At 39.1% G+C, this 27,156-nt stretch overlaps 1 protein-coding gene and 1 long non-coding RNA gene across 10 annotated transcripts in view; one reads left to right on the top strand and one right to left on the bottom strand.

The window, feature by feature from the left end:
- Nucleotides 1–27,156, bottom strand: part of LOC119647532 (whirlin) — a 406,732-nt gene that overhangs the window by 105,736 nt on the left and 273,840 nt on the right. The gene's annotated exons all lie outside the window — the stretch shown is intronic.
- The window catches only part of LOC119647533, an 81,775-nt gene continuing 66,837 nt past the window's right edge, over nucleotides 12,219–27,156 (top strand). The window contains exon 1 of the long non-coding RNA XR_005248895.1: nucleotides 12,219–12,613. This is a non-coding gene — a long non-coding RNA (uncharacterized LOC119647533). The remainder of the gene's footprint in view (nucleotides 12,614–27,156) is intronic.

Here is a 27,156-nt window from a genome sequence, read left to right as displayed (position 1 = left end):
ATGCTATGGCATAATATATAAAAAGTTTTCATTCCAGGCAAATCAGCAAAAATTCACATTTTTTTTCTGCGGGAAGTGATGGAAAAATTATTGAAATATGGTCATCAGTTGCACCATTTTTTCATCGAGTTCAAGGCCGCCTATGATACCACAACTAGGGTAAAACTGTACACGGTGATGAAAAAATAAGACTGACTAGGGTGCCGCTAATATGCAAGTCCAGATAAAAGTAGCAGGATCAGTCTCTATACCATTCCACATGAACAACGGTTTAAGACAAGGGGATGCCCTATCATGAGACTTCTTTAACCTGTCCCTGAAACAAGTACTCCGCAATGCAGATGTTAATTCGGGAGATGACATCCACATCAAGTCCACTCTGACCTACGCTGACGATATTGACGTTATGGGAAAAACAACCCGAGATGTGGAAATTGCCTTCATCGAGATCAAGCAGGCAGCGCGAGATCTTGGATTGCATATTAAGACGAAGTACAACGGTGGCGATGTCAGCACTAAAGAACAAAGAAGCGACAACATCGGATCGCACTGGTTAAAGGAGAACAATAAAGGTGGGAAACTACAACTTTGAAATGTTTATAATTTCTCCTTTCAAGGGTCGAACATCACAATCGATAACAGCAATGAAAATGAAATCCGTGCACGGTTGTTGGCTTCCAGCAGAGCCTATTTCAGCTTGCAGAAACCGTTCCGCTCGAAACGTATCACCAAAGGGACAAAGCTCTTACTGTACAAAACAGTGATCTCGCCAGCCCTTATGTATTCCTCAAACACATTGGTTTTTAGCGAGAAAAACTGCGAACTCTCCACCGCGTTCTAGACAAGAGTCCCTAAAAGAATTTTTCGCCCCTCCATCAGGATGGATGAATCCGTTGCCTACATAAGGATGGATTATTAAAGATTAAAGATTAAAGCTTTTACTTAACCGCAAGTTCTATAAATTCAAGTAATTTTGCGAGTTCCCAGGTGTTTACTTTTCCAAATAGGAAAGTTTGGGCATTTACATTTAATTTAGAATGGAAGAAGCATTCAATGCCGCTTATTCCTGTTAGAGATTTGAAGAATTTCGATTTAATATCATTGAGCTTTGCTTTTTTATTGTCTTCACTTCCACCTTGTAAGTTTCCTGCATATCCATATGTTGTGATTAGATACATATTCCGTGTCGAATCGCTCTCTTTTATATCATAATAGGTTACAGCCAGTTAGACCACTTCGTAAAGGTAATTTATGCTGCTATTAAGAGTGTAAACATCATCCAAGATGGTAGGTTCATTGCCATAACATCTCAGTCCTGTTGATCTATCCATAATGATCGCCAACATGCTGGGATTAACATGGAACATATCACTTCAGATTTCCTCAAGATAAATATTTTTTCTATTGACTTATGCACTGGTCGCGCATCTTTTAATGTACCCAAGTGGATACAGCAAAAGCAATAAAATCGGAGAAGAAGTGCTTTAGCTACACTTTTCGAATTTAACGCTTTTACCTTCAGAGGTACGAAAGGTGGTGCTGTTTAGACCTCCAGATATCATCGTACTCAAGTACATAGGAAGAGATGATTGGCGAAGACAGTCGTTCAGGAAGAAACCGAAGCTATTAAACTGCGTGGTGCCTTCTAATGGTATTGAGAAATGATTGTAATTACTTCTTCAGCTACATGTAAGGAGGGAAAACAAATTCAAAAGAAATTGTACGTCTAGTGGTTATTCTTTAAAAGGTAGGTAGCCTAACAACACACTCGAGAATTTTCACTTCGATCTCTAACTGGCGCTTTTAACATTTGTAAATACGGAATCAGCAGGTTGGATTCTGTTGTCTTGGTTCGGAGTGAAAATTGTTTACGCGCGAAAAGTAGAAGAAATACCAGAGTAAACAATGCACTTCATTGCTTCGTAGATAGGACGATTGCGTAAGTCAAACAGTTTTCCACCAAACTATAAACATTTTAGTTCGGGTCAACTCCAACCGACTGAGTGCCTAAAACAGGCTGTAAGCCTAAATGTAAAATTTCCCTCTAGTATTTAGATATGAAAACTGGTCACGTTTGATCTTCCTCAAAAATGTGTCTTACCTCTTTTATGAATTCGAGTTGCGGAACTCTCAAAACAATAACTTGTCTCACCTCATTAGCCCTTTCCAGCTTTCTCCAGATAGAAGACAACCAACCTACATTAAACAAGACAAACCTAACCGAAAAATATTGAGCGCAAAGGTTACGACATAAAATAACTTCTCTTGATATTTTCAGTTGAATCTAACCTTATGCCAGAATATCTTCTTTCACATTTACTTAAGAAAAAAGTGGAACACTAGCGACTTACTGTTACATGCGCACGTGTGAATTTGCTTAACAAATGCAGTTGATTTATCTAATTTTCAATTCTAAGGCATGTTGATTCGAAATAGGTCAGAATATTTGGGTGATTCACTGTTAATTTATATTTATTCCCAATAGCATTTCAGGTTATAAGTATCGACTTGCCATGGATAGATTGCGAGGGATTTCAATACTTTGAGAATCAGAGTTGGGAGCATCTTAAATATGGAGTTTTCTTCATGATCGTTCGTCATTCGCGATGGATAATACACTTTACTCTTACCACGTTTGAACGGACGTGGTGCAACCGACTTGATACTGTTGACAGTGCGATGATGTCGAGGTTGAATGGAAATAGCGGAAAAGCTGGTTAAGTGGAAATTATGACATCTTCCGACTGTGTAGCGTGTAGTGTTCGGTTGAATGTAACATAATCAGTAACTTGAGCATGAACCAGAATAAAATAAATGGCCGTGCCAATATAAAGTATCTGCAATTTGGACGCTGTCTACTGGAACGATGAACGACTACCTGGAGACTGAATAGCCTTAGTAACATTTCATGGAAATTCGAATCTAATAGTTTTCCATCGAAATTATATATTATATAATTCGTATTTAGTTGTTAGGTTTTGTCATGAAAAGTTCACAATTCACATAGTAATCTGACTATTTGCTTTGTTATCTACGATTCTTTGTTTTCTTCACGAAAAAGTGGCCTTGACTGGTCTTCACTAACCACTGAAGGCTTCCGGGCACTAGGCAATCTATACCAGCATTTATAAGCGACTCGGAGCAATAAGTCGCAACTAAGAATGGATTGTGCATCAAAATCACACTAAAAGGATATAGGATTGATGATGATGATTGGTTGATAAAAAGATTTCGTTTTTAATTTTTGTAGTCATAGTAAACGGTACGTTTGCTCCATATTTGTTTTTTTGTGTTTAGCATAAAAGTAACGCTTCGTCACAGCAAAACTATTCTTGGGGATTAGGTTAGGATGAAAGATCAGACTTTTCGTTAGGTTCATTGCACTAAATTCTTCTCCTTTTGTAAGCTTTAACGAATCTGAGAATGACTTCTACTCAAGAAAAGCTTTGCAAAGTATCTTCCTTTAAGGGTTCCGGAAGTCGAGAAGCTGCATATAAAAAGCAGGACTACCTTATCTTCCATATACTGATGACATAAGATCATGACCCCATCTTTTTCATATGGTACTTCAAAGAACCGTATCTTGTTAAACGCCCTATTAGGATTTATATGTCCTTCTTCTCCAAGGGACACTAAAAATCTCGTCCTAGAAACCTCAAGTTATTTCACGAAGGTTTTCGCCTTCCAACAGGAATTCGGATGGGTCAATTCTTTCAACTTCAGCCTTCATAATCGACAGTAAATGGTCTGACGCCAAAAGCTGCCTCTAGTTCCTTACTGGGGGTAGAATTTTTACTTTAACTTATAACTCATAAACTATACACATTTGATTGAGTAACAACTTCTTTTGGCTTACTATATTATGATTACCGTCTTTTTCTTTAACGATGTAACTTTTTATAATGCCTTCGCAGACAAAGAGTCCGATGCAGTTTGGGCCGATTGAAAGTATCCGCAGTTAAGAGAGGATTAATGGTTTACTTCAGGAGATAGTGTCAGTCGACAACCTAAACATGTTGATGAACAAATTGGGGAATTAATTTGGATAGGATTGACATTTTGTCATAATTCGAACCCAGATCTTATCATAGTACAATATGCATGCAAAAGAAATCTGTCCCAATTTGCATGGCATCTACCAACTTTTGGCGGGTGTGTTTTCTTTACGGAGAAAAACTACGAATAAGGCTATGGGGATGGGCAATGTCACTGACACTAAAAAATAAGCTCTGATGATTGTTCGGTATTGCAAATCCCCGAACCTCCATACATTATTTTTCTGAATAATTATGTTGCAACATCTGATGGGGTGAATTTTGTAGGTTAAAGCGATACAAGCCATAGGGATGTTGATAATTGTGTCTGTGATTGGACTAAGTCCGCTTGTAATCGTTGGAAAATGTGCAACCTAAAAAATTAAGAATCAGCTTTTTCCTCAATGAGACGTTATTTTCGGGTTAGATGAGGACGTATTCAACTCAGTATGAATCCGGTGACGTTGATGGATATTACATATATGCACTTCGCAAGCTATACTTCTTTTGAATTAGGAAGGGGCTCCAGATAGTATTCTAAATGCCAAACTAACTCCGAAGCATTACAACACTTTGACATACTAATTGACGCCCTAAATACATAGGAAGATAATTTAGAAAACGTATTCTGGTACTAACCGCGTTTGAGATTAAGAAAGACAATGTAATCTTGATGGAGTAATATTGATGGTGTTAGGTTTGCACACTTCTACCCTTTAATTGTTCGCTGCATTTTGTTCAAGTAAAAATTTGTGTATGTCGGCGCCTTTTACTCGAAATATATGATCGAAAGTGTGCCCGCGGATTTGGTGCACCCCACTCCTTAAATTTAAGCTAAACCTTTAACCTTTTATTTTTCTAGAAATCTGTGTCTGGCTTAGGAGTTTGGAGTGAAGTTGCATTTTATTCCAACTGGCAGGAATTTTAGCTAAGCTCCGCAGTACACTTCTCTTTCTTCCCTAGGTTCAGCGTTTCCATAAGTGGTAGAATTTGATCTCTTGGGTGGAAATTTATCAAAACACCAAAGTCCTTTTCTATTAAGAGGCAACTATAATTGTGTTGATGCAAAAGTGATAGAAGCTTCCCCAATCTCTGAGAATACCTATGGGCAATCAAGCACCAATCGCTGGTACAGGCTAGTTTTCTACAGATTAAAGGACCAAAGAATTAGGCGAGTAGCTTAAGGGGGTCATCTCGTGTGAAGGCCATTTTTTTTTGCTTTCTTTAGAAATTTTTTGGAAAGAACTGGATGAAGATACAAATATGAATTTTTCACCATATATTTAGTAATATCTTGAGCATCTGTAATAATTTTTCCAGCTTGACAGCATAATCCGTTATTGAAATACAGAGCAATTTATACACCCATCTCCAAAAAAGGTGTTTTTTCTGGTGCCACGCTAGAGGACGCTACGATCATCTTAAAGAAAAAAAGTAAACGGCATTTGATGTTCCGCAAACTAGGATTATTAAAACATATTAAAAGGTACATTTTTGGTGCTGTGTTAAGCTTTTTTTTTGTGAATTTTGGGTGTTTTTTTAAGGCATATTTAATGAAAAAGAAAAAAAAAAAATACTGAATGAATCGCACCGTAGAAATATGTTCTGCGCACCGTAGAAATATGTTATGAATAAGTCCTAAAAATTTCAAAGAATTTCGTTGGATTGATTTTGCGCTATGGTGGCAGCGGATTTTCAACATGCAGTTTCGAGAAAAACGCATTTAAAAAGTAAAATGCAATTTCCAGCCATAAAACCTTAACTGACCAATTATCTGCTATACCTAATCCTTAAACCCTAGGTTTCTTCAAGCGACACATGTACAACCTTGGCTTCAATTCTGCTTCTTTTAGTGAAGTCATTTGAACGTCATTTGGACCGATAAATACGCTCTTCATTACGGCGATAGGCACAAATCTGGCATGTGACTTATTACGTGTTTAAAACTCTAATTTTCGAATGACTTCGAATATGAAAAAATCACATTGCTATATCTAGATACAATTGATGCCAAAAAAAATTCGATTCCGCGAATCCGATACATGGGATGACCCTCTTAAGACATGAAAGAAACATTTCACCACAATTCGAGGCATGATGATATGAGTTACCAACTAAACGATAATATTTGCAATTCCAAATTTTCTTTTCTCCCTGCGACCCCCTTCCTTTTTCCCCCTTGCAACATCAAAAGCCCTTCTGCACACCGTCCACTAGAACAGAGTAAGTTTAATTCAATTATGCAGTATTCTTTGGGGTAAATTTTCGCATACATTGCTAGTCCGGCAAGAAAATCTATAGAGTATGGTTTATACGAAGGTAAAGTTTGTCCGGACAAAAAGCATTCATCAAGACAAAAGTCTCAATGAATAGAAATCATCCCATTTTCCGCAGGGAGGGGCTATCGTCTCTAATATAATGGTAAGCTCTTCTTCGTCTGAATTGAGACCAGCTCAAAAATCACTAATTGAGTCCTTTCATTTGAGATCCCATATATACTATATTCCGTAAAAAAAATGTCACCCCCCCCTTTTGCATGTATGGATATTCCTCCTTAAACATAGTTTCCACCTAAACACCGAAATCAGTGTCAATCGGTACGACCGTTTCTGAAAGAAATTGTCTGACAGTAAAAAAATCGTTCAGATCTGCATCGTTTCACATACCATTCGCTCCCATATATATTGTTGCGCTTCACCCCTTGGTGAGGTATAGCGCGTCAGCCACACTTTGCGCCATCGTTAGCGGCTACCTGAAATGCGCTTCAGCTCCCCCGCGACTTTCCGAGAAGTTCGCACTCGTCCTCTGCTGTTCTACGTCAAGTGCCCTTGGGCCGATCTACTCGTCAGCCATCTTGGGGGAGTGGATTCAATTGCATGGCATAGCCCACAATGCAATTGCCGCCCCTCTTCAATGCGTGACCTGCGACTTCCGTCTTCATATCACATCGCATACGAGTGCCAAGCCTCTCCACCGACCAACTTGTTCGTTTGAAATAAAATCATCGACGCAAACAGGTATTGGCGAAAGCTTGAAGCAGTAACAGTGGAGTTCACTTTTCATGTGCTACTCCCACATTGTGACACAGAAAAACACTAGCACAAAACAGTCTCAACTTAATCTTAGCGTTGAGATAATTGCATTTCCAGATTTTAGACAAGGCAGCGAAAGCGGATTTAGTCGGCAGAAACCACGCTTGCTAGATATGCAAATTGATCGATGCTTTCGATCCTCTGCCTATTAATGCAGATACGAAAAGTGCGATGATCCCTCCGACTGAGAACCTTGGTTGGGTTGGTGTTTATCTTTAGACCAACTCAACAAGCATCTCTTTCAAAATCCAGATCCATTTGGCCAAGGTCCATAATCCAGTGGGAGAGCAAACAGATGTTACCAACATAATCGAGGTTTATAAGCAAAGATGTCATCGCCCATTGAATTCCTTGAGGTCCTCCGGACAAGGCAGCATGAAGGACGTCATCAATAATAAGAAGAACTATGGTGGTGGTGGATTCCGCTTTGGAACTCAAGATTCTCAGAGATTTTACCTCGCTGCAGCACATGACATTTTGTGCGATCATTTGTCGCTTTGATTATAGCTATTAGTTTCTCCAGAATGCCCCTCCTGGGCACTCCAGAAACACTCCCTGTTCACGCTGTCGAAAGGTTTCTCGAAATCGATAAAGAGCAGGTGCACCGTTTCAAAATGATCCGTGGAGTGTTGATGTGGTCAATATAGGAGGATCCAGAGCGGAAACTAGCCTGATCTCTGTCGGTCAAGTTTTCGAGATGTTTTCATACGTTCCAGGATTATTTTACCTAAAATCTTTATAACAACAGGGAGCAGGCAGATACCCCTCCAATTGTCACACTTAAACCTTCGCATTTTTTTAAAATCTTAACGATCATCCCCTTCTTCCACTCTCTGGGAAAGGTCTCAGGTTCGCAACATTTCCGTACGAATGGAAGTAACACATCTGCACTAACTGGAGGTGCAGCGATAAACAACTCAGCGGGGAGACCGTCCAGCCTAGCGGCTTTACTCCATTTGGGTGCATTGGTGGCCCAAATGATTTCTTTTCAGCCTGGAGGAACAGCCCATATCCGGATGTAATACGATTAAGAATCATAGTGAAGTGTTCTTTTCACCTCTTCAGTTGTACAACATCATGGATGAGAAATCGACCCTTGATGTCTTTCAAAGGACCATCGAAATATTTACGACCACATGTTTCATGTTGTTTCATGATGCCGTATACAGTTCTGAAATCATTGCGATCTGCGGCATCTTCCGCATCCCTGACCATCCGAATAGCAAATTCTCCCTTGTCATGGCATACACTACGCTGAATTTCTTTGGATTTCGCTCGTTATCGGAGTTTGAGCGCATCACGACCGCCATCACTTGCAGCGGTCAATAGATCCTTCCGTTCATTGATCTGCTTCCACAATTCCGTAGTCATGCAGATCTTATAAAGCCCCTTCGAAATGTGGCAGACGGCATGTGCAGCACCCGTGAAGATGGCGGCTTTGATGGCGACCCAGTGCTTATCATATTTGCAGGCGTATTACTCAGTATATCCGCCGCTCGATTAGCAAGATAGCACTTCCTGTATCTAGGGACAACTGGGTGAGCTGGGTGGTATAAACGGTCACTGAAGAGCAACTTTCCAACCCTACGAGAAGTGGCGCATGTAACACGCGAGCGAATGTAAGCAACCATCCATTGATCATTACTTTAGAGGCCGATGCCAGCTCCTCTCTTATTACGCATATCTAGAAGACAACTCCTAAATCTACTGCTGATCGAGAAGTGCTCGATGTGATTGCTCGTACGGCGACTGTCAGTTGAAACCCAACTGACCTTTTGACAGGTTCTATGATCGAAAAATGTGCCACAAATGATGAGGCGGTAGAGGTTACGGAAATCTACGAATCTCCCACCATTACCGTTACGGCGGCGGCCCCCAGGTCAAGAGAGCCATGAGAAGCAAATCGACACCGAGTTCACGTCTGCTATAACTTGGTTTTCCAGAATGCAAAAAGACAATGCCAGTGATGTGGTAAGAGGGAGAGGAGTACTTTCCGGATTCCCACAATCTTACTTTGCTTATGCCCACGATGTCCCATTTATATCGCTGGGATTCCCGTTCAAGTTGGAAAAAGCGATCATTCTGATGACTCTTGCTACCGTTGTCGAGGAGCGTACGCACATTCCAGAAACCAATCATAGTTCGTTTTCGATGGCGAAAAGTCATTGTCGTAAGGAATAGTCTATTTTAATTTCGCTGGAAAAAATAAGTAGAGCTGCTGGAAAGGTGTTCACCGAGGAAAAACAAGCTGTTCAGGTACGAAACGGGTAAATTCTTGCTATCCCAGTGCAAAAAATAAGGGGATATATTGAAACCATGGTGAAAATAGTTTCGTAGAAACCGCAGTCAACCGAACTGAAGGTTTCGTTAAAACTTGGCTGCTAGCAAAGCAGGTCCAGCCAACCATGTAAATGATTCGTCATTTAAATTGGTTTGTCGGACGAGAGGCGCAGTTGAACTTTAATGATCTAAATAACATGCAATTAGTTGGGTAGTTTTTGAGAATGGGTCCGATCGCCGCACACACAAAACCTTAATCTTGTTTGGATTTGCATGTGTCGTGTGTAGTGTGAGTGTAGATTCCGCCCCTGACAGTCACCAACGGGTCATAGACTGCGCTTATCTGGGGACTGTTGAAAGTAGAGCCCGCCTGGCCAGCCCATCAGCCGGCTCGAATCGAGCCCCAGCCATCGAAAGGCTTCCAGTATCGCCAGTACTTTTAGTTGGAATACACTGGCGAATTCTGGGAGATCGTACAACTATGTTACGCTATGTATATTCGCGAAAATTCCTCCACCGACGCCACAGACGATCTTCAATTCGTTGGTAAAGAACACTGTATCATGACCCTACAACACGTCGCCGGACTTCCAATCTATAGCAAAGTTCCTCGTGAAGCTCCGTTAGCGTATACCACAGTCTTTAGGAAACGCCCAGAGCTCTCAAGGTACTTCGTCTAGGATGTTATTTTGGCCGTAGAGCGTCACTATCCGACATTCAGACTCATATGCCATGTCTGACAGCACTGCGCATTACAGCGGAGATCCAAGGTATGGAGGTGCAGGATTACATTGAGAGCATCTATCGGGCAGGACCGCAGATCCCTAGTAGCACCTACATACGCGGTCCTTTAAATCCTATAAACTTCGTTCTATATACTTTTTTCCTCAGCGCATACTACCACATAATAGAGCCTTGAGTTCGGGTTGGAGGAACCCCCGCCGTGTACATCCAGAAAGCCGTCCTTGCCCAGATACCTCATTTCCTTACAAAGTAGAGGCAGGCGCAGACCTTCTTAGCCCTCAGTTCTATGTTCAATTTCAAATTGAGGATTCAGGATTCTTGCAGCCCATAGGCAGACACACCTTTCCCAAAGATGCTTCCATGATTTCACTATTATTATCATTATTATTATTCTATTAAGGGAAAGTCGCACCGCGTCCTTAAATATCTATTGTGATTTCACTAATAATGGTCCACCAAGGCGTTGCCATACACCACCACCATCACCCTGCTCCTACTCAGAGTTTTGCCCATCACTATCAACTAGAGCATCGGAAAGATGGCATCACAACTCTGGCCAAATGGCAGATCAGACTGGATTATCCTTGTTCTTAACATGGAAATTATCCAATGTGTAAGATACGCTTCTAGAACTATTCCAAATAAGGCTTCCTTGATGGCGTTGGTACTAACGTTGTTGAAGTTTCCCTCTATATTCAGGAAGACAGCCCGAATTGTTTAACGATGGCTTAACTGCGCTGATTACTTCGTGAAAAGCAGTTTCTGTGGAGTTGCCACTGAAGGTAGTCATGCTGAGATTCGAGGAAGGATGTTCTGTTCATAATCTTCCTGAAATGGAAGCCCAGGACGCGCTCCAGGGTCTTTCACACGAAAGAGGTGGGACTAATTGATCCAAATTCCTCCCCGGACTGCGTGTTTAGTATGTATTTTAAAGAGGTTCAGCTCCGCTGTAACTCGATAAGCCTCATCACAACCCTTTCTTGCTGTTGCTGTAAAATGGTTTGCATTATGCCATCTGGACGCGGGCATTTATATGCGGCGAAGCTATTTATAGCTCAGCCGGTTTATCGTTGGTAATTACCAATTTGATAGAATCTCCCGACTTGGGGCTCATACCCTCCAAGCACGGCTTTGACTTACAGTTCTCCTCGTTGGCTGGGAAGTGTGTCTGCACCTGTAACTCCAAGGGTTCACCAGAAGATTGTGTCACTGGGCGTGAATACGAAAGATAATTTCCGGAGCGTCGAATTATAAGACAATATTCTACTGTAGCCGAGCTAAAACTGACCATCAGCCAAAATATTTCAAAAAATTCGACTAATTCTATGTCAAATTTAATGGAATAACTTTACAAATGCGGTGGTGGTTTTACTGATTTATTAATAGTTGTTATATTTACAGTTTCAATTGTTTTAAATCCGCTTACCATGAATCACCTGGATATCATGTTTTGTTAAGAAAGCGCAAAAAAAAATTTCTCGGAGAACCAATTGTTTCTAGATTTGGCAGATGTTGCTCATGTGTTACTGGAAATCCACCTACAAATTTTGATTGGTTTGGAAGCAGAAAAGTCCTAAACCAAATATGGACTGAACCTAACATCTTTTGACACGCGATTAACGGCGATTGACAGATATGCTACTATGTAATGTGTACTTTCTTGTAGAAAACAAATCAAAACGGATGGTAGGGTGTTGTTCTGACCAGCAATCCTCCAGTTTCCGAAAATCGTGTTTACTTTGAAACACCCATTGTATATGTACATATAAACTAAAATATTGACACCTTGGAAAATAACAATTCCACATGGGCAGATGTTATTTTCGTCGTTCATTAGATAGTATTTTATCTGATTAGGAAAGGAAGCGTCGTCTGATTAACAAATGACATCAAAAGTATGGTTCGATATTGGGCAAATAGAATAATTTCCATTCTCCACTTCGAGGGGTTACATTCAAATTCACCTCAAAACTGAACTTATCAAATAAATTGCGTCTATTTCCCCCAATCTTCTCTATTCAACACATAAAATCGTCTGTTCCCATCCAGGTAACCGTCTACCTGCAATGTCTACCTTGCGATCAGTTTATTCACAACGATCGTCGTGATTAGACGTGCAAACCAAAACCGCTTCCAATTAGTTAACATTTCACTGGGTTCCACCGTTGCCAAGAAAGAAAGTCGTGAAGTTATACGCATGACTGACTCAATCTTGTCGTGTATACCTAAATACATACATAGTACAGAGCAGTGTATATCAGTGAAAAAACTGTGTCTAATTTTTGTGTAGTTCCTTCATTATTAATTTTTGTTCCGTGATAGATAAGAAATTATCTATAAAGTCGAAAAAGTGCTTCTAAGCTAACAGCTTTTTTGTGTTTCCGGAAGATTGATACGTTCAATTTATCATTTCGAAACTACGAAGTCACGCAGTCTGGCCGATATTTAGGTTAACGAAAAAAGGTTAGTAAGAAGTAACTTTGTACCCACAGTAAATGGATTAATAGTTTAGATACATACATGGTGATTACACATGCGCACGTTAATCTTTACTTTCATCAGAAGTGAATATTGAATATGTACAGCTACCGCAGTAGAAAAGTCTATTTGTTCAGTCATATTCATTTTTGAATTTCGACATTTCCAGTTAAGATCAAATCAAAGTCAAATAAACAAATAGCGGGTTACTCGTCACGCAGTTGCGTCCAAATCTTTCGTTTTCTTGGCATCATGTTGCTGATCTGTCCTCAGAGTTTTGAATCGGAAAGTGGTAACCTTGTGATCATGCGTTCGAGCTGTTAATGGTGTCATATGTGGTTTTGTTTTGATACTGAATATCGGTTTTTAGAACGGAGGTTCCACTTAGCTTAAAATGAACGTGATCAAAGCCAATTCTGCTCTCATATTGAGTAAGATACGAACTGAAGCAGATTTGGATAGGGTCCAGCTTTTAATATTGGTTTTTTATTTTGTTAGCGGGTAATATGATATGCAAACTTAGTGCCTTTATGGCGCCAAAAATGACGTAAGGTGATTTATAACAGCAAACTGAGACTTTAATTATGGAAGTAATTCAAGGATGGTATTGAAGACTTGTGGAGGCCTCAACTTAATACTAATTGGATTGATGGATTTAGATAGGCATATTAAATGCAGTCCGATTGTAAGAGGATTATTATATAACCTTCTCAGTTTAATACTTAAATGATTTGAGCTCTATTAAGAAAATTTCAAAAGGGAAAACATTGCTGAAGAGGAATATTAAACTGCAAGGTATTGTTGTGTTTAAGGCGTAAAATAAAGAGGGTACATTGTGAGCAAGTACCAAAAGAAAGAAAAAAGACATTTTTCCGAATACTTGTTGTTACGTTATAATTGCAAAATTATTATTGGTTTTAGATATTGATTCATTGTTTCTAGTTGTTATTCTGCTTATCTATATTTATGTATTGTTGCATATGACCTTCGTCAGCTCGTTATGTTGATTCAAGAAAACTCTCAGAAGATATCTGCTCTTTTCCTAGTGTAGTTGGTTTTGGAGAACGAATATGTGCAATAACCATAGACAATATGAATCAGAAATAAAAATAGCATTTTCTTCTAAGTTTCGACTTGAATTTCTACTTTTGTGTCTACCTTTTGCAATGTTTCTTCAATTTGTGATCGGTTTCTCACTGTTTACTTAGGAGCTGGTACCAAGGTTTTCGTTTTGTTTTAATTGGGGTCGTTCTACTCTAAAAACTCAATGACGGTCTAATATACAACTGAAAATAAATAAAGGCAGACTTTTCTGCATATTTTATATTTAGGTATCTGAGAAGTTTGTGATGTGTACAAATTTTAGATGAAGTTCGAGCATTGCTGTCAGAGCAATCAGCGTTGCTAATTATATGCATATTGTTTGTTGAAATGAAATATAATTTGTACACGATAAAGATCTCGAGCATTGCCTTAGATATTATTTGTTTCCAGTAGATTTCAGGATCTTATTTCGTGACTTATGGGTGAAACATTTGATCATTTATAAAAGTGCTTTTCAAATGCTGCAGACACATTCTTTGCTGGCGTTTGAAATTTTCATCAGTTGCACTAAAACCACAAAAAACTTTTTTCATCCTATTTTTTTTTATGATGAGAAAATATAAGAACTGTTAAAATGACTCTAACTTCATACTTCGTTAACATCTACCAAGTCTATGAAATGAAAAGATTGAACCAGTTGTTCCCTTCCTCAGAGTAACTAAATACGTAACTAAGGAGCTTAGATCTAAGTAACTTAGATTGTAAGCATTGCGGAAGGGGGCAACTGGCTCCCGAAATATCGATATCTAAAAATAAAAACAATAGGTTTGTCGCTTATCAAAAAACAATCTTTTTGTTTCATTGAAACACAGGACAACCAAAAAGTTCAGTATTAAAAAAAATATTTCATGTTGGTCGTGTAAAAATTCTATTTCTGGGGAAATTAAGAAATTAAGGAAAATGTAGAGATATTATTGTATGACTACGATATCACCTCATCAATGAATGAAAGAGTCATCAGTTATTCACAGTTCGATGCCTCCTTCTGAGAGTGGCGTGAATGATTGAATCAACTCCGTGAGTAGATTGGGGATGATCAAAGTGGGCAGTGGAAAACTTAATTTATTTGAGAATGTCATCCTTAACACGGTTGAAAAGATCCTTGAAGAACAGCGACAGTCTTTGATTTTGTTTGAATCTCTACTAGCCCTTCATCAATAACGTATTCCACAGTACGAGTCTGAACGCTCATTCCTCAGAACGGAGAGCACAAATTTTGAAGCTCATGAAATCTGAGGCTTACCCATTGATGAATTTTCATATTCTCTTGAACCGTCGACTCGTTCAACTCAGTGGACAAACTTCTCAATATTATGCGATTATGCGCAAAGCCATCCGAGAATAATGGTGGTTGAAGTTTTCTTAGTTTTAAGGGATCCATGACCAGTCCATAACGGATCAACATTAGAACGAAGAAATGTGAGAAGTTTTTAAAATTACTAATGAGACTTAAGCTGCAGCGACGGAAGACAAAGTCTACACAAATTTTGTGATAGGCTCAGGGCCGCATAGCCAGATCTGACGAGCGGGCGGTGGAAAGGGGGCATCCCATACGGGTCCGGAATTTTCTGGGGGTTCCGGAATAGCAATTTCAACGCAGAAAATGGTAATATGGGGGCCCACACAATTTTCATCCCAGGGGCTAGCTTTTTTCGCATATTTTTACCCTGGCCCCGATTTCCTATCCACGGTCCTGAGTGCGCGCCTTATTTGCCATTTATGATTCGAAATTCGCAGGGGAATTTCAAAGTAGAGAGGAAATACAATCGACAGAATACACGCTGACCTAACCTCAATTCATTTATTCTGCAACAAATAATGAGCGTGGAAACAGGAACTGATGTCAAAACTGACGATGAGCGATAGAGGCTATTATTAGCGCTCCGAGCTAGAATTGGTAAAATTTTATTTGACGAAAATTTTCAATACTTAGTGTAAAAAATTATTAACTAAAAAAAATCATATCCTCCACGTTCTCCTCTTTTTCTTCTTTTTTGGCCGGAGACGACCAAGAGGAGAAAGCTATTCCAAAAAAACTAAAAGAAAAAGACGGAGTAGCCGACTGTGAGAGGCTCGATGGCGCGTTCTTGACCGTTGAATTCATTTTAGGATAATGCGTTGGGATAGCTGAGTGGTTAGAGCGCTAGGCTGTCGTACGAAAGGTGGCGGTTCAAATCTCATTGTTGGCAGTGGAGTTTGTATTGTGATTTGACGTCGGATACCAGTCGACTCAGCTACAAATGACTACCTAACTCAAATCAGGGTAATAATCTCGAACGAGCATAATGTTGGCCACATTGCCTTCTATAGGGTACTGTAGTCCTGTAGTGTACCATTGCGGTCTTGAATGAAGTGTGCTAACAACGATTATTATTATTATTATAAAATTATAATCGTTTTACCAACCGCCATATACACTCAAAGAATGATCATAGGTATAGGTGATCATCTCAGCCATCAACTACTCTGAAATCCAAAGATCCAAACAGAAAGACTGGAAATGCGACGAATCAGAATCCACATTTGCGACGTTCTCGTTTCTCTCCAAGACACCAATCTCTCCTGGCAAATACTTGCAAAATAAAGAATCTGGCACTAGATGTGGCGAGTCTTTTCTGTGTTTGATGATGAAAGAGAATCCCTGAACTTTCAATGCCCATCTTTCTAGTCTACCGTAAAGGTTTGACTGGGGCGGAGTAAACTTCTTCAACATGCACGCTATAGGAACTTCATCCCCTTTCTATACCTTTTGCATTCGCACCGCTCCCATGCTATACTGACTTGCATCACAACGAATGGCAAAAGCTTGGAGAAGTTGGGGCTGTACAAGACCGGAGCCGAAGAGAAGTTCGTTTTCAGATCGTCGAAGACCTAGATGGCTCTCTCAGACCAATAAAACTGGCGCTTCTTCTGAAGCATCTTCGTCAACGGTGCAGTCAGCAAAACGTAATTTCCAAGGAAATTCCGAAGCTGATTGATAGTTTTGGGATGCAAAAAATCATTGATACATACTTTGCCAAGATCAGGACAAATCGTCCCACTACCAGATGATATGCCTCAAGTATTAATTACCATCATGACAAATTTACTCGACCGAACGTTCAATTTCAAGCTAGTGTTTTAAAGCAGCAAGTGCTGGTTGAATGTATCTGTAATGAGACATGCTACTCAATGATATTGGGTATATTTGAATATATTGGGAATATAGTTGACGCCACAACTGCGCAAGGTTGGGTTTGTCTATCAATCGTTGCATGGGTTGAGGTGTATTGCAGAGCCCAAGCAGCATGACAACGAACTGATGGAATGGTCGCCATGGAACTGTCAAGGCAGTCTTATCCTTGGACCCCTAATCCTGTGGACTTTGCCAGAATGCGTTTTCAGGACTAGACTTGTAATAAATTTAGCCTTTGGAGGACGGCTGTCTGTTTCATGAGGGTCTGTCGCCAAAAATTCTGCTTTGTCCAAATCAAGTTTCAACTTCTGGAGAGGTTGCTCGAGATTAGTTTTGTTATGAGATGCCATTTTCCGAATACGGTTATCAAGAATGCGTTCAAAAATCTGAATAGTATGGCACAACAACCAGATGAGAGGGTAATTTGAATATTCTGCTAGACTGTCTTTGTACTTTCTTGCCAGCCAGATGATGCTCTATCCCCCTTAAGAAGATGTTTGAAGGAAAGTTTTCGATCCCAGCCCTTCGTTTTCCTGGGATCAACTTCAATGTCTCTGGGGATATGTTGTTTCCCAGATTGTATTTGGTTGATGGTTTCTTCGACATCCATGGCACTGACAGGTGGAATTGAATAATAATTGATTAGAGTTTCAGTAACAAGAACAACCAGTAAATGGTCCAAAATAACAGCAGGCTGAGACCTCAGAAACACTTGAATCTATCTACTGAGCCCACCCTTCCGGAGATCGAGTGATATCCTGCAAGGTTGGCTCAGTCTACTCTTTAGATAAACGGTAGTGTGTTACCCCATCATGGTAATGTATTATTGCAGGTTATATAGTAAATTAATACTGGGAGCATCACAAGTCCTTCGGAATATGTATATGGCGCGCCAAAATTAAGTGAAACTTTAAGGGATTACTTCCCTGGCCGCTTAGCCGACCTTGACCCTCGAATTAGGAAAAGAATGCAAGGAAGGCGAAGTTTTTCAAGAACACTATTGGGATATCAAAAAGTTGATAACATGACTCGAATTCTGACCACTAAAAGCAGAGTAGGCGGAAATATTGTTTAAAGATCTAGAACAGTATCAAATGTAGACAACGTTAATAACAATAAACCTCTTATTTTGAGGCAAAAAAATTTAATAAATGTACCGTAAATTAACCTCAATCCATTCACTCAGCAACAGGTAGCAATGATAGAAACGGGAACTGACCCTGAAACTAACGACAAGCACTACGCGCTAGAGGCTATTACCAACTTTTCAAGCTCCAATTGTTAGAAACTGGGTCGCCAGTTTAACTATTGACGCATTGCGATAGGGTTGTGAATAACTTAGATTTCCTCCACCCACCATTTCCAACAAGCGAACAGCTTGGGTTCTTAGACCGTTATATAAATCTTCTAGCTCTATCCATAATTTTATATTAGAATCCAAAACGAAAAATAGAGAGCAAACGTAGTTACAACCAGAAGTGGTGAAAACACTTGTGAATCGCCACTAACAAGGCTATCATCCAGCAAATGGCAAACAAGTTTCTCATCTTAATAGAGAGATTAGATAGATATTAGTCGGTATGGTCGAATTAAGGATAATCAACGTACTACGGTTAATATTACGAGCACCAGGTTCAGTAATATTTTAGGAGTCGAGCTCATGTGAAGTATGTTTTAGGGGAAGGAGATCAAAATCAAAAAGGACTCAGAAAACAGCTTCTGTGTTTTGTAGAATTCATATCTGCTGCTATGCTATGCATTTTCTAGCACTTCTATTTAGATGACGGAAATATGCGCAAGTCAAGCCTCTAACGAGAATTTTACAGTTCAATAGCGAGAGATTAATTTAGATAATGGAATTTGGTCACTATGTTTCTGGCGCAAGGCACAAACAGCCGTAATTTCAGTTAATCTGCAACAAAAGCTTTGCATAAATTATTAATATTGTTAGCATGTTAAACTTCATATTTTTAGTAGCATATGCCGAAGCATCCTAGCTTGAAGAATTTTTGAAAAAACACATGAGACAACTTTAGGAGCTATTTTAGTTACGCTAGGTTTGGAGGGAGCCCATAACAATTATCTCTTTGACGATCTCCGGTAACTATTGTACTTTCCGAAAATGAGTACGCGAAAATTTAAAAATGGTCTTCAAGTTTATGTAAATGTTCAGCAATTATGTATCAAACCGCAGCCTCTAGTGAGTTGGTCCTTTTTCTTCAGTTTTCGCACCGATCGATAGTGAAGTCAAAATCCTCTCGATCGAGTCCAATACATCTTTCGATAGCTAGCTTATTTTGGGAAAATTTTGAATTGATTATCGCAACGATTTTTAAAGTGCTAAGCCATAGGAGTTCTGATCGGTCTTTGGATTACTTCTCATAGTCATGATGTTCACTCCATTTTCAGCCAGTGACTTTTCACCAGGCCATGAGATATGACCGTATTATCGAAGATGTTCCTCAATGGTTAACGTGGCGCTATACTAGCCGCGAATAGCCCCATTATGAACATGATTGCCAAACAATTTCAACAGAAATGCATGCGTCCAATTCCGTTACCTCGATTTTTGCAACAGAAGAGGCCTTGAAATCCGACACCAAAGGTTTATTATAAATGGCGCCCAACGTGGGGTCTTTGGCAATCTCAGTCGGAAATTTTGTTAAAGTTAATAATTACATTTCTATTTTGGATTGTTTGGCAGCATATGCAATGGTTGCATTTCTGGAAATGAAGGTCTAATTTTTCTGAAGATATGTATATTCCCTTTTTTTTTAGAGATTTTTAAGAGATTTAATTATGGATTACATGTAAATAGAATTGTGAAAGATGATAGGAAGGTGGTGCTCCTTCGGAATCAACCCTTTTTCTTCTGTAGCTGTGTTTTCTCTGTATATTTTTTTTACGTATGCAGCTCATTATTCTATTTAGTTCGTTCGTTATTCACCAGTTTGCTCATTTTTGGAAATAGCTGCTGACCAACTTCTTTCTTATTAGAGCCTGGTCTCCATTGTCACATGTGTTTGGTGGGCAGGGGTGCATTATTTCTTTTACATCGTCTTGGTCCTTATTGCTGCATTATTATAATCGTTCAATCCCGCATGTTCGATGCTTTTTGGAATATAAAATGTAGATTGCCATGTTTTACTCTACATTCAGCACTTCGCGGAACCTAAAATCTATCTTATGATAACTATATTCTCAAATTAGGTAGGTCCTGAAGGGTATTTCCTTTATTGCCTCAAGGGTTTTTAGTAAGAAGCACAAATGTGGTATTTTGTTCCACTATCGTTCCACTATGCGTTTGGCTACCGCACACATTGAGTGGGTTGTTGTTTTTTCCTGATTCGGCCTCTTTTATATGCCTCATGGGTGGGTTAGTCCTATGTAAACCATTCCGCAGACTAAACAGGAAATCTTGTATACGCTGCTCTTTTCAGCGCTTGCTTTTTGGTCCATAACTGATTGTACCCGAATCCTTAGTAAGTCATGCCTGCTGGTTGAGATTGTCCTCAATTACACTATTTTCACTGTCGTTTTTGATGTTATGGTTTGCCTGAGTAGGAATATGTAAACTTATTGCCGCAGCATCTTTTGATTTTGATTCCCTATGATGTTTCTGCTGTTGAAAATGTATTTTGTTTCCTTTTGCCTCCTCTCCTCGTTGAGCGAGGCTGTGACCATCATGAAATAATAAGTCCCCATCTTGTGGTGGAACTCGTGATTGGAGGTGTATATGTTGGCTCGTTGTGTTTGGGTTAGTGTTCTGAAGATGTCAAATTCAAAATATCCTCGTTGCACGGATTATTTTTACCAAAAAATTTTTAGCCAATAAACGAACTAATAAATCTTTTAACTGAAACAATATATATACCTAAATTATACCATAATTTGAAGACTTCTTCTTTCTTGTTGAAACCGCCTAGTACGTTTATTATCATGTTCGATTCTAGTTGCTCTTAATTGGGTAGTTGAAGGAAGGCCTCTAGTAGTTGAGGGAAGCCCTCTAATTCCTGATGCGATTCATGCTGCCTGATAACGCGTAGGCGCTCAGTGAACCATGATAGCGTTTCTCAAATATTTTGCTAATATAATGCTAATAATATCTGCTTGCTCTTAGGCGAACTGGTTTTCCTATAGACAGAATGTTGAAAATTGGTATATTCGTATATCCGTAGCATTGCCTGCAATTACTTCCAATTAGCTTGGTGCGCTAAAAGTGCTAAATCCACATTCGCTCGTTGGTCCAAAATCTGGAAATGTAGATGCATCAACGCAAAACCACATTGAAACTGTCCCATTTCAATGTCCTTCCGTTTTCTTGAAACAGCACGTGCAAAATTGTGGAGGTTTAGAGTTTCCCTAAACTGGTATCTACTATGTGTCTTTTGGTTTTCTTTCATGAACTGCTATGCAGGGAAGAATTACGTCGTGGTTCAGATCGTATACATACCCGAAGACCTGTTTATTACATGGCGGAAATGGCGCTGGATAGTTCTCACGTTGACGAAAGGCGTCAACTTTTGACTGAGCAGTGGATATCACTTCTACAGAATGGCTGACTTTCACAACTAAGTAGTAAACGAGGGAAGTGCTTACTGCTCAAAAAGTCATGAGGAAGTTATAGCATACCGGTAGGAATCGTCAACAATGGTACGTATGTCTAATTTTTCTACTTTGGACCATAGAGGAATTGTATGGCACATATAAATATTCCCTACTACAGCAGGCCTCATTGAGAGTGGCGTATAAATGGATAGATTTTCAAAACTCTACAGCCATAGATGCCATGACGCCTCCCATAGTATGAATGCGTACTTCGCATACGATATGAAATGTAAATTTGACAATTATTCTCAGGAAGCCAACATAAGTATTAATGTAAAAACAAAGACTACCATTTTCGCGCCCTGAGAGTTATCTTATGATATACTTTCGGTAAGAAAGTGTATTGTGGCTTTGATGATCGTAGGGAATCGTTTTTCGTCATATTGGCAACAGTACCTTGTAGTGTTACCCTTCTCCTTTACTTTGTTGAAGATTCTTGTCCTTGGATCATATCTTTCGTAAAACGTCGATTCAATTCTCACCGTAATCGGCTACTTCATTGTGAACGAAACAACTCCTGTTAAATGAGAAAAAGCCCATTATGTTGATGGAGTTTGGTTATTCACTAAGCGCTTCAAGCCAAGCAGACTCTTAACAATGACATAACACCTTTTTCTTACGGCCAAAAAACACAATTTCAGCCTAAAAAATCATGACATTCGAAGTGTGGAAATTTTGGTTGCATATCTAGCTCGGAGGCGCACAATCAAGACGGCAAGATACTGTCAGCAGAAATGAAGTTAAAAGGGCAGTCCAGAATAAAAGGAGGGGCATTCTGACATGAGATGTCTGCCTGTCGCACAACAATTCCAGACCTCACACAAGGCCAACGCCACGGAGCAGCTCATGGACTCGTATGAGACGTTTAAAAACACCGCCCGCGTTCCTCTGATTTGATGCCCTCATATTACCATCTGCTGAAGAGGGAATGTAGAAGTAGATGGAAGGCGACTATGTTGAAAAGCAATTCACATATATAAGTTGAAAAAAGAACTATGTTTTTTTTCCTTATCCTGTAAATATTTTTATTTTTTCCCGCATACAATCGTTTCGGAGACAACGTGCCTCCTTCCACAGTGCTAGTACCTGATTCATAACTTATATACCAACTGTAAAAAAAAACGTGGACATTAATTTCAACTCACATATGCTGAAATGTGGCCATTTTATTGTTTAAGTAATTTTTTTGAATTTGAGTCCGCTTATCTTCTGGGCGTACCTCGTAAATCTATAATACCTTGGAGCAATTCATTGATGAAACAGGAAACACATTACACCGCGGGCAGACTTGATAATGTGGGGCTAAGAAAGATAACCAGTCCTGCCACTATGAGGCTATTTGATGATCTCTCGGCAAACATTAGATAGCTCCAATCCCACAGATGTTCTTCGAGTAGGGATGTAACAACCGCAACAGTTATGAAAGTGAAATCAGTCTCACGATTTATTTCGAAAAATTTGATTATAGAACTAACCCAGCTTCTTAGAAAATCTACGACTATATCCGAGCCGAAGGTATACAGTATTCGATTACTAGGGGAAACATTCTTTAAAAGTAGTTAGGCAGCACCGTTGATAATCAGTTAGTGTTATCAACAGTGGACGGAAGCACCGTATCATGCCAGTTGATGTGAAACTGAAAGCTGATGCTGTTTAAATTCAAACAACTGAACGAATCATGGTGAGTGTGTATCTTTGGTAATGAAGATGTTCATGGATTAGCTTGTGGAGTGTCTGACTTTAAAATTATGGGACCAAAACCGATTTTTGTCCCAAGTTAGACATTTTTATGGCTTTGAGTATAATAAAACCTTATTAAATCGGTTTACTTTCAATCTATATATCTGTTTGCGTGCCAGTTACACACACTTTGCTTCACGATGTGCACCGATTGAAATGAGATTTGGTAGACATCTAGGAACTATGACATTCCACACAGTGTGTGGCACTGATTTGCGCCCAGTTTAAAGGTTTGGTCCTCATCATTGCAAAGGGGAGATGCTAAAATCTTTTCCTTTTATGTACCCGTGTGGGGCATCAAATGAAATTAGTACTTACGTAAACAATTTTGACGTAGCTTGAGCAATAGGATTCATTTTTAGAAACTATCTAACTCGAAAGCTGAAACAATTCATGGTAATGCACTTGTATTAACTCTAGGCCTCAAAATACATTCCATTTTGATATCTACTCAAATAAGCTGAATAATAGTACATTACAAACTTTTTGAAATTGGCCAATAATTATGTCAAATAGATACGAATACGGTATTTTGGGGATTAGAATCTCGGGAATGTGCCAGCCTCCACGAGTTACTTACTATTGACTCGGATACATTCGATTAAGGATGAAAAGGAGGGCACCGCATAAGCGGCATATATAAGATTTCCTGCCCAGACTCCGACATGATTTACGTAGGGCAGACCGAACGGCTAGTCTATACTCGGGTTTGTGCATATAAAAGAGGCCGAATCCGCAAGAAAGAGTGGCAACCCACACATAAAACCCGCGGTAATATATAGAACAAGGACTCTATCTGTGATTGGATAAGGATCTATTGAGGGATATACACCCGCTAGATTACTAGACCCATGCGAAAGCCTCCGCATTCCGAAAATGGTCTAAACAGGGACAAGGGGCAACAACTTTTTTACTTCAGTTGAACTTTTAGGGAAAAGCTAGGAAAAAATATAATTAGATAATTAGGATACACTAATTACAGAAATAGCTTTAAAAACCAAAAATCATAACGAAAATTTAAAAGGATAAAACACTGAGGAAGGGAGCAATTGGTCCCCGAAGTACAGAATTTGTATCTAATTTACATAATTACTAGCCAGTTAAGGAAACTATCTTCCAAACCAATCTTTTCCTTAAAATCTTCCTTGAGTTCATCTTACGAGTATCAAATTTTGCAGCAGCAAAGGCGATAGTATCGCGCATAATACTGAAAAGCTTCGGCTATTCCTGGTACTAGGATCAAAGTTACAGTAGTTCAAAAATTTTGAATTTGCTACATCCTAAGCTATAGAAATAGGATACTGACATCATAGCTTACGACAATAATTGACATATAAGAATAAGTTTCATATGTGAAGAGCTCCTAATGTGAATAAGTTTCATATGTGAAGAGCTCCTAATATGAAGCCTAATATAATCGATATTTTCAAAAACACATTATTTATGTAAATGGCTCATGAAAAAAAAGTGCGCAATTAAATTTTCAACTATCTACAATTGAATACCATCCACTCAAAGTTCGTTAAATACCTGAAACATCTAACTTCTGGTTTCCCGCTTTATTAAGTCTGTTTTAAATGACGGAATCAAAAAGACTCCAGCACCCAGGTAAAGAAATCTGAATTCTTTTCTGACCCTTCAGTACTTCAAACTATGGTATTCAACATTATTTCAACCTAACTTAAACTAACCTTTCACAACCCTTTGAGTAGTAGGTACACCTCATTTTTCAAATAATGTCAATCCTTTTAAAATTTCATTCAGTACTGGTCTAAAAGTATGCGCTGTCCCTTCCACTGTGAAATTAGTGAAAGCGGTGTCGAAGAATACTCCTAGAATATTGCCTTTACATTGAAAGGATTACAGAAAGCAGAGAATACATTTCAACTTTTCGCTTAAAAATGAATTATGTTGCGAGTTTGCATCATTTGATGACGGGTTGAATCAATTGGGGAGCAACTGTCTCCTACTCTTTTGATTCGTGAACCCTTCTTTTCTTCTCCTCAAACCGCATATGTTGAAAACACACTAAATGTGGTATTGAAGTTGCCAGCGCATTTGCACTAAAGAACGGGCAAAAGTATATGGTTCACTAACTTTTGCCGTTTTCGGTGCTCAAGTTGTGATTAATTATCAAATGAACATTTTTTAATCTTTCTTTTTACTGCACAGATTGTTAGTTGCACTATTTGCTGAAAGCTAAGCTAAAGTACATTTACTGTTGCTTATTTAGTAACCAGCCAAAATAGCGAGTGGTCTAGCACACCTACTACTTCATCCTACCCATGCCGGGCTGCACACCTCCAAAATAATTAATTAGGCAAAGACTTTAATTAATGACTAAACAAAACTCGTTCATTTAGCGCGTAGAAAAAACATGTGACTGGTACTGAAATTAAGCATACAAATATGTACGTATCTTAAATTTCTCCTAATCATCCCCATGCGGTTGCAAAAGAAATGAAATCAGTTATTGCTTAGTCACAGATACAGTTCGCCTTTTTCCTCTCGAAGACTGGAATGTGGGATGTTTAGTTTTTGCACAAAATCTATAGATTTCAACCTACACATCATTGCCTTCTTGCGGATGTTTTTCTTTTCTTACAGAACTAAATATGGTAGAAATGATAATTAAATACTTAAAACTAAAAGAAACGAAAACAGAACTGGAAGAGACAACATGGAGACAAGAAACAGACGACAACTCTATCATATTACGATTCCGTGATATTGTCACATATCCCTATCAAATGTAACATCGCAATCACATCTACTATCTTGATTTCATTTTCCTGTTTTAGTTGTTTCTTTTTTGTGTCTTGTAAATTTCCTCCATGGAAGGCGACACACAATTTGAAAATGTAGATCGCAGTAACGGTTAGCATAGCACTATTACCGTGACATCATGCTATTGTCTTACAAAGTACAAGATGTGCTATATGTAACGCACTTGCTATTGTTTAATGCAGTAGACGGGAACTGCAATTGCAGAACTCTTTCATAACGGCGGTGGTACTATCGCGTATGGTTCATGGTGGAAAATTTTCACTTTGTAGGGTTTTCCGTGTTCCATGTTATTTGTTTTATTTGCTTTCGAGGAATGACAATAATGATGTGTTGCGATTGTGCACATACGTATTCATCGGAAAATTGGTGAGCAGCAAGCATGCTTTATGCTCACTATTTCAACAATGACGATACCATAGATGTATCTGATGCAATAAAAGTTTAAGAGGCACATGACATTGTGGTGGAGTAAATGGGGGCAATAATCATCTGACAAATGCCACTTTGTCAATTGGATGTGCGGATAAGGGATGGATGATCTATCTAAATAGAACATATGACATTTCAGGTGAGAGAATATCACCAAAAGTCTTTGTTTTATATGTGGGACAGTGCGCGGCAAGCGGTGGTTTAGCAGGATACACAAGTAGCTGAACAGGTTTGGGCACATATAGACCAAGCTTACGACAGAAGGAGTGACGAATGAGATTCAGTCGAATTAAATCCGCTAGTGAACGGGATAAATATTAAAGAAAAATAAGACCATTTGAATTTGGTAAGATATTCCTAATATACGATTTAGATTGCCACGGAGAGGCTCATTGGTATAGATTGACAGACTTGAGTTCTTTAGAACATTCCGCGGTTGGGACGATGAAGCAATCAGTGATTACTTTAACGCACAGCTTTACTAATGACTGTATTACTTTACTATAAAGTATCCTCGTCTCTGTTATAATGCATATTACTATCCAATTTTGAATTCCAAGTATGAACCGGGGATGAGAGTTTCAAAAGATTTTCAAAGAGTGGCAAAATATTTTTTTTCATTCATTATCATAATCAGCAGCGCAGTAACCGGGATTTGGTCTAGGCCTGTCTTAATAAGGAACTC

This window comes from Hermetia illucens, chromosome 2, assembly GCF_905115235.1.
Source record: "Hermetia illucens chromosome 2, iHerIll2.2.curated.20191125, whole genome shotgun sequence".
Taxonomy (NCBI): Eukaryota; Metazoa; Arthropoda; class Insecta; order Diptera; family Stratiomyidae; genus Hermetia; species Hermetia illucens.
Note: the sequence above shows the minus strand (reverse complement) of the source record. Positions and strands in the feature narration are given on the sequence as shown.